This window comes from Pyrus communis, chromosome 1 (assembly GCF_963583255.1).
Source record: "Pyrus communis chromosome 1, drPyrComm1.1, whole genome shotgun sequence".
NCBI classification, from domain to species: Eukaryota; Viridiplantae; Streptophyta; class Magnoliopsida; order Rosales; family Rosaceae; genus Pyrus; species Pyrus communis.
Genome location: NC_084803.1, coordinates 19,065,606 through 19,075,113, shown reverse-complemented (window position 1 = coordinate 19,075,113; position 9,508 = coordinate 19,065,606). Strand labels below are relative to the sequence as shown.

The 9,508-nt window shown below is 36.0% G+C and overlaps 1 pseudogene; it reads left to right on the top strand.

Moving 5' to 3' along the window:
* The first annotated feature begins 403 nt into the window (after positions 1–403).
* On the top strand, positions 404–9,306 carry LOC137718028 (abscisic acid 8'-hydroxylase 4-like; annotated as a pseudogene).
* The last annotated feature ends 202 nt before the right edge of the window (positions 9,307–9,508 follow it).

Below are 9,508 nucleotides of genomic sequence, written 5' to 3'. Positions count from 1 at the left end.
ATTTCAAGAGTCTAAGTACGTTGTTCTCTTCAGTATTATGTGGCTTCTTCAATTTTTTTTTCTTCTACTTTTATGGCTCATCTCACTAGAATTTTTGTGGCTAGGTCTGTGCCTGATGGTAAATCTCGTACCATCGGCAACCCTTGTGAAAAGGTTAAATAGCGGGTTGGATTGGACGACGAAAAGTTGTGCAACTAGCTAGCTAGGGCAATCAGTCATTGGCCTGGCAAGCTAGCCACTGTCCACTGAAATCGGGTGGCAGAGAATAGTCGAATTAATCACATATTGTCACTACCTGCCTGCAACTCCTGTATAAACAAGCAAAACTATGTTCACAGGCCACAATGTCCTTAATAACTTACTGAATTTAATTTCCTAAGCTATTTCGATCAAAGAGAGCGATATGTATATCGTTTTACCTCTCTACTATTTTCTTCTTATTGCTCTTTTTTCATTCATCTTATTACTTGCAAAACAAATGAGAGCATGGAAACCTACAGCAACTCTACCTCCAGGTTCAATGGGCCCTATGTAGGTGAAACCATGCAACTATACTCTCAAAACCCTAATGTCCTTTTTTCCACTAGGCACAACAGGTAATTAAGTAATTAAATCCACTGCATGCATGATTACCAAGACTGGATTATTTTAATTTAATATCTTAATTAATGTTAGGTATGGAGAAGTTTTCAAGACTCACATACTTGGCAGTCCTTGTGTGATGCTGTCTAGCCCAGAGGTTGTGCGGTTTGTGCTGGTGACTCAGGCACACTTGTTTAAACCTACATACCCTCAAAGCAAAGAGAGATTAATTGGTCCCTCAGCACTTTTCTTCCACCAACATGACTACCATGGACAGATTAGAAGATTAGTCCAAGGATCATTGTCCTTGGATGTTATGAGAAACTTGGTCCCAGATATTGAAGCCGTTACCATTTCTACCTTAGACTCATGGTCTGGCAATGTCGTTAACACCTTTTATGAGTTAAAAAAATGTTGGCTAGTTCAAGTTTTTTTTAATAATGCTTTTTATCAGCTAACAAAACTTAATTGTTTGGATTATATATGTTGTTGATGCACAAATTCGATGAGACTTTGGAACAACATAAAATGTCAAGTTTGTGATCTTCGCTGGGTTGCTCCGGTCACTTAGTGATGATAATATGTAAACATATAGAGATAGGGAAGAAAACACAAGATGTATGTGGTTCCCCCTAAGTTTGGCTAGCTACATCCACGGGGTAGAGGAGCTCTCATTAATAGTAAAGAGTTTACACAATACATAGATTCAAGCGTAATCACCATTACTAGGTTCCAATGACGAGTTTAAGTACAATAATGATATTAGGGATTAACAGTAGGAGGATGATCTTCTTTTATAGTTGAGGAGAGTCTCCAGCCTCCACTCGCGGTCGATGTGGGAGTGGGAAGTTTTTTTTTTTCTGATGTTGATACATGTCGTGTTGTGATTGGTCTCCTGGTTGGAGAAAAACTCTTGTGCTTCGATAGGGGTGCCTTAGCACGACTTCTTCAGTGGGTCTCTGAAGGTATGAAGTTGACTGATGTTTGACAGTTTCGGGATTAGTGAAGTATGGTACATACATATGTATATTTCTGTGTTGATATTGTATGCGTATTTGGTCTGTAACAAAGAACTTTAAAATGACATATATTCACATAAGTATAAATCAATAATGGATGCATAAGTTACATTTATGCATGTGTAATAAAATATCTCCTCTACTGCCAAAGTTTTATTTATAAAAGATGTGGTTTTTCCCTTGTACAAAAGTTTTTAAATGATTTTTTTTTTTATTAACATAAGTTTGAGTTTACGTACTAACGGTTATTTTTTTGGGTAACTTATGTATATGAAATTTTAAGCTAGCCTTACTAATTAATGGGTTATAACTTATAAGTATTGATGATGCTTGAACTAATAACCTCTTCAATATCTCTAGGTATTTAATTACTGACCATCTTCATAATCATGGCATGCATGCAGTTCGCATTCGATGTTGCTGTCCTGTTTATCTTTGGTCACTTAAACAATCACTACAAAGAAATGCTCAAGGAAAACTACTACACTCTAGACAAAGGTTACAATTCTTTCCCCACAAAACTCCCCGGCTTGTTGTACAATAAATCGGTTTTGGTAAGCATAATAATTTGCGACGATCAACAATTATCTGTTTACTTATCGTAGTCTGTTCGAGAAGGTACTAATCAAACTAAGTTACTCTCTTTTATTTTAATGTTCAATATTCTTGTACAATATATTTGTGGGCAATGGGAATTTAAATTCATTTGCGAAGGCAAGGAGAAGAATAAGCTTAATTCTTGGTGAGTTAATAAAAGAGAGAAAGAAAAGAGTTTGGTGCATAAAGATCTATTGGGAAGTTTATTGGACTTCAAGGATGAGAAGGGAGAATCCTAACGCAATCAAATCGTCGACAACATCATTGGGGTAATGTTTGCTGGTCAGGATACCACAGCCAGTCTCCTAACTTGGATGATCAAATACGTTCACGATGACTCAAAGCTTCGAGAAGCTATAGAGATCAGAATTTATAACATCAATAATGCTATTTAAACACACAAAATTATAACATTTGCTAATAATGTCTCTAATAGAGGTGGATTTCACCATTATACGTGACACCCACATATTAGATGAAGGAAGAAGGAAGTTTAGGTTTCACCATAAACCAATTAGCAATATGAGGAGTATCCCAACTTACTTATAAACTTATGCAAGATCTCTCCTTCCATCAATGTGAGATTCATTTTCAACATTAGAGAATGTTAACAAGTGCGTCATTTTTGTCTGTCTAAATAGATTACGTACTCTTATTAACATGCATGGCCTCCTGCATAACCTCATGTGTTAATCAGAAGTTACCATATATCGATGGAGCAGAAGACAATCTTTGAATCAAATGGAGGAGGAAACCATTTGCTGAGTTGGTCACAGACTAGAAATATGCCCCTTACCAGCAGGGTAAGACTGTAAGTACATATATACTTTTCGAGAGAATATTAGGTATATATAACATTTTTACCGCGTGGGTGTGTAAATGTTTTGGGTGTGACAGTAACAACGTCATATAATGTTTTGTGTTCTATGTGTTATGTATATGTAATATTATTGTACAACAAGTTTTTAATTTAGGTTACACGTAAAATAATATAAAAGAATTGATAACACTGTAAGAAGAATGAAGTGGAAAATAGTGATCCAAGTGAGAAGGATATCAATGGTTAAAACAATGCCACTTGTCAAGAGATTACAAAGGCTGGTATATTAGTTGGAATCTTAGTTGTTAGAGATATAGTTAGTTGGGATAAGGAGATAGTTGGTTGACATGAGGAGTTAGTTAAAAGGAGGATTACTTACTCTGTAAGATTGGGATTGAAAATACCTATACAAGTGAGGATTGTAAATCAATACAAATAATCTTGATGATGATGATATTATCATCCTTGCGTTGAAAGGTTTACTTGCAGATTTCAACACGTTTCGATGTGTGATCAGAGGAATAGAGAATGACATATCTCTCAAAGATTTCCAGTCTCAACTATTGGCATAAGAAGCTATCATTGAGCAATCTTTTGACAGTTCTTCTGTATTGTCTTTTGGTAGTGCCATGGTTGCTGGTATTCAGTCCGATAAAGGGAAAACTCTTTTTCTCGATCAAGATCAACCAAGGTTTTCTTCTGATCAGTCATTCAAGCCAAATGGAGGTTCAAGTTCTGTTAATCACAGTCATGGAAATGGGTCTTATAACAATTTCAATGGTGGTTATCATAACTATAGAAGCTATAAAGGGAATAATTTCAGAGGCAAAGGCAGAGGGAGATTTCAATACAATATTGGTCTAAGAGTTTCAAATGGTAATCCTAGCATTCTTGGTACTCCCAAACCATGCCAATCTCACTGCCCAGATCATCCATTTGACATTCCTACGTGTCAAATATGCAATAAAAAGGGACATGTTGCTGCATACTGTTTTCAAACACATACTACTCCAACCTCGTGTTCTCCTACTTAATGTCAAATCTGCTGGAAATATGGGCACACAACAGTTCAGTGTTATCACATGGGTAATTTTGCGTATCAAGGAGACCTCCAACTGCTCATCTCTCTGCTACGCATGCAAATCATCAACCATCTCCACTATCTGAACAATTTTGGATTGCAAACACTGGTGCTACATCACATATGACATCTGAGTTGGCAAATTTGGATCTATCTACTCCATATTAGGGCACATACACCATTACCACTGCAAGTGGTGCAGGTTTGAGTATTTCCAATATTGGTACTTCTAAATTAGTAGTTCCCCAACACTCTCTCACACTTAGGAATGTATTACATGTTCCAAAACTTTCACAACATCTGTTATCCATTTATCAACTCTGCAAAGACAATAGGTGTAGATTCATTTGTGATGATGTTTGTTTCTAGGTTTAGGACAAATCCACAAGGAAGATCCTGCTCAAGGGGCTGTGTAGAGCTGTTTATTACCCTATACCATTCAACATGTCACAGAAGAAATCATTTACCCTACCTGCATCACATTCATGTTTTCTTGCAAAACTAGTTCAGTCAAGCATATGGCACAAAAGATTAGGACACACATCAAATGTAATCACTTCTGCAATTCTACATCAATCTCAAGTTTTTGCATTAATAGATCCATGTTCATCAATATGTACACCATGTTTAGAGGGGAAATTTACGAAGTTACCATTTGTTTTCCCTATAAACAAATTTGTAATACCATTAGAAAAAATACACAGTGGGGACCTGCCCCTTTACCTTCATATAAAGGATTTAGGTATTATGTAACCTTCATAGATGATTGTACTCGATACACATGAATTTTTTCATTAAGAAATAAATCAGAAGTGTTTGCAACTTTTAATCATTTTCATGCCTATCTGTGTATATAGTTTTATGCTATAGTTAAAGTCTTCCAATCTAATGGGGGTGGTGAATTTACAAGCACTAAGTTTCAACAATTTCTATCACATCATGGTATTTTACATCAAAAATCATGCCCTTACACACCTGAACAGAATGGTTTGGCAGAAAGAAGACATAGACATCTTGTAGAAACAACAATTACACTTCTTCAAACTGCAAAATTGTCAAATCAATTCTGGTTTCATGCATGTGCTACTGCTTCTTATTTGATTAATGTCATGTGCTTCTTTACTTATGCAGTCACCATTTCAAAAACTATACAGCACAGTTCTTGAAATTAAACATCTCAGAGTCTTTGGGTGTGCATGTTTTCCACTTTTAAAACCTTAAAACACTTCTAAACTTTAGTCTAAAACTGCATATTGTGTGTTTCTGGGGTATGCAGGTCAATATAACGGGTTTATCTATCTCAACATTGCAATTGGTAAAATTCATGTGTCTAGGCATGTATTATTTGATGAAACTAGCTTTCCATATTCCACTTCAAGTATGTTTCAACAGTCAAAATTGGTTTCCGCATCATCTCCATTGAATGTCTCACATACTCCAATCCATTCCTCATATTTCACTCTAGTCATTACATTAACCAATTAGGCATCTATACCTTCATCTCATTCATTGTCATCTCGAACTACAGACTCCTTGACTATGCATTCATTTAGTGCCTCAGATTCATTGTCTGCATCTAAAGCCTCAGATTCTTTGGAAATAGTTGCATCTAGTGCTCCAGAGTTTGTTTCTTTCCCCACAAATAATCTTAATACATCACATATATCTTGTGATCCTGTAATACATCAGTTGCCTCCAACTAGCTCCACAACACAGCACCCTATCCGTATGGATCCTGACTTTCAACAAGAGCAACTAAGTGTTGTTCTACCAATACCAATGAATATACATCCTATGCAAACTCGATCTAAGAATGAGGTGTTCAAAAAAAGAGCTTTTACTGCTACTATTGTTTCAGAACCCAAAACATTCAAAGCCGCATCTCAAGTTTCAGAATGGCCTCTTTACTCTCAAAAGACTTGGTCTTTAGTTCCCTTACCACCTCATAAAAACTTAGTTGGATGTAAATGTATTTACAAAATAAAGAAAAATGCAGATGGATATGTGGCAAGGTATAAGGCAAGACTTGTGGCACAAGGGTATAACCAAGAAAAAGGTGTTGATTATCTGGAGACATTCAGTCATGTTGTCAAACCTACAACTTATTTTTGCCTTGGTTGCTCAATTCCAATGGTCTCTTAGGTAGCTAGATGTAAAAAATGCCTTTTTACATGGCATACTTCAAGAGGAAGTCTATATGGCACAACCTCCAGGATTTGAGAGTGCAGCACATTCTTCAAACTATGTGTGCAAGCTCCAGAAGTCATTATATGGGTTAAAACAGGCTCCCAAAGCCTGGAATGAGAGATTTACCAGTTTTTTACCAAGTCTCAGTTTTCAAGTTTCTCCAGCAGATCCTTCCTTGTTTATGCAACAGTATTCAAAGGGGGACTATGTTATTGCTCTTGTATGTTGATGATGTTATTCTCACCGGTAGTAGTTCACAATTAATCAGTCAAGTTATATAAGCTTTTACTCGAGAATTTGAAATGAAAGACTTGGGACAGTTGAATTTCTTTCTGGGATTGTAGATTCATTATACATCAGAAGGCTTGCTTGTATCACAGACCAAGTATATCACTGAGTTGGTTGATAAAGTGGATTTATAAGACTCTAAACCGTGTAGCACACCATGTCTACCCTATCAGGTTACTCAAGGATGATGGACAACTTTATCACAGCCCTGCATAATATAGGAGTGTTGTTGGTGCACTTCAGTATCTCACTTTTACGAAACCTGACATAGCTTTTGCAGTTAATCAAGCTTGCCAGTTTATGCATAATCCTATGGTCTCTCATGTCATTGTCGTAAAGAGAATCATTCGATATCTCAAAGGAACATCTACCTATGGTATTCATTTCAAACCAGGACCATTGCATCTACAATCTTACAGTGGTGCAGATTGGGCATGTGATCTAAATGATAGGAGATCAACTTTAGATTTTGTTGTGTTTCTTGGTTCAAACCCTATTTCGTGGGAATATAAGAAACAACACACTGTGTCTCGATCTTCCATAGAAGCTAAGTATCGCGCCCTAGCAATTACTGTTGTTGAACTTGACTGAATTCGACAACTATTCTATGATATGCACATACCTTTACATTCATCTCCCATGATATATTGTGATAATATATCAACTATTGCACTATCTACAAATCATGTGTTCCATGCTACATCCAAACATATTGAAATAGACTATCATTTTGTACATGAGAGAGTCACTCATGGAGATCTTCAAGTTCAGCATATGTCCTCAGCAGATCAGTCTGCAGACATACTTACAAAGGGCTTATCTACACCTTTGTTTCAACAGCATTGTGCCAATCTAATGCTCACACCAAAAAAAATCATCATTATTATGCTATAGCTGATGTAGTACCACACAAACCAATAATAAAATGATCATAGGTCGCAGTTGATCATCTGTGGGATCCATATTTGTCACTGATTTTCACTTGATACATTTTTACATTATTGATTAAACATAAAACATTAGTATACAACCGTAGTTCCTATAAGACTTTCTCAAATAAATTCTTCTTCAAAAATGTATCGAAGTCAATGAGAAACTAAACTGGAATTTCTGTCGCAGGCTATGAAGGAGAGCTTGAGGATGGCAAGCATTATTTCATTCACCTTTAGGGAAGCTGTCGAAGATGTTGAATACAAAGGTAGGTTTAATGATCATCTGATTAATTCTTTTACCAAAGGAACTACAAGCAACATAAATACCGCCCTTTTGTATATAAATCTCTCATCACGTCAAAGATGTAGCAATATAGAGGGGTGGTATCCCCACTACGAATAAGTTCTTCTCGGAGCCGTGACAAAGGACAATAGAAGGGCTAGCTTTACTGTTGGAGATTGATAGCACAAACATAAATGATATCGCCTGGAAAGGGAAAGATCCAACTCACTTTGCCCTTTGTATAGTACTGGTAGTGTACACTGACTAGCTAGTGACCCATATTTCAAAGAACCCCACTCTAATAAAAGCCAAACAAACTCAGCTCTTTTCATACCCTGGCTATGAAAATGTTAGTTCCGAAGGGAAACTTAAGTGAACAAATTCACCTTGCAGGAAAAAACAATGAAAATTAAGAAATAAGCCCTAGCTATATATGAAAATGTTAATTTAACTGAGTTGCCTTTGTCATGTCCAACAGGATACTTGATCCCAAAGGGATGGAAAGTACTGCCTTTGTTTCGGAACATTCATCATAATCCTGAAATTTTTGTTGATCCGCATAAATTCGATCCATCAAGATTTGAGGTAATATATGGAAGGGTTCACATAACCCTAATTGCAGTTTACTTTATCAATATACTTCCAGTTCTTCATTGTTTAAACATGTAAAATTTGAAAATCTAATTAGCTTCTAATTAATTAATTGGGTTTGATTTATTGCATCACAGCTTGGAGTAAAACCCAACACGTTCATACCATTTGGAAATGGCCTTCATACCTGTCCAGGAAATGAAGTTGCCAAGCTAGAAGTGCTTATTTTTATCCACCATCTTGTTAACAAGTTCAGGTACGATTGTATGTATATTTTTCTCATCAGTCGGGTTCAATCCCTACTGATCCTCCTACCTTTCATCTTAACAACTAACAATTTAAGTTATTTAACTCAATAACATTATCATTTAAAAAAAAAATAATAATAAAAAAAAAAAAAAAAAAAACTCAAATCTTGAAATTGATAGGGTTTAGGGCTGGTTTGGTATTGCTGTGCTTTGAAAAAAAAGCTGCTTCTGCTGTGCTGTGAGAATAAGCAGCTGTGAAATAAAGCAGCAAAGTGTTTGGTAAAATTTTTTGTAAAAGTGCTTTTGGAAAAAAAAAAAAAGCAATATTATAGTGTTTAGTAAACTTTTATGTAAAACAGATGTGAAAAAAAAGCCAGTTTTTCAAAGCTGGGTTTTGCAGCTTCTTGTTTTTGGCTTTTTTCACCCAAAACTGTGAAAAAAAACTAAAGCTGAATGTTTACCAAACACAAAAATAGCTCCCCAACTTTTTTTGATACCAGCTGTTTTCAGAATCACCTTAGTACCAAACCAGACCTTAATCTGCTGCAGGTGAGAAGTGGTAAGGTCCCGTGGTGGGGGGTGGGGGTTCATTACGACACATTTCAAATACCTCAGCAAGGACTTCCAGCCAAGTTTTGGAAAGATTCAATCCGGTTAAGGACCACAAGGCCAGGCTAGCAGGGAGGAAATGAAAAACTGATGTAGTTTATAAAAGATAAATTATAATGTAGTTTCTCTTGAGAAGTTAGGTGTTGATTCTGATTCCTTAGTATCCACACTTGAGAGGTCTTCCAATATTAGATATAAATACCACTTATTAGACTAAAGACGTATTTAGTAGCTTTTTGTTATTTAAAAACATATTTGCATCAATATTGAG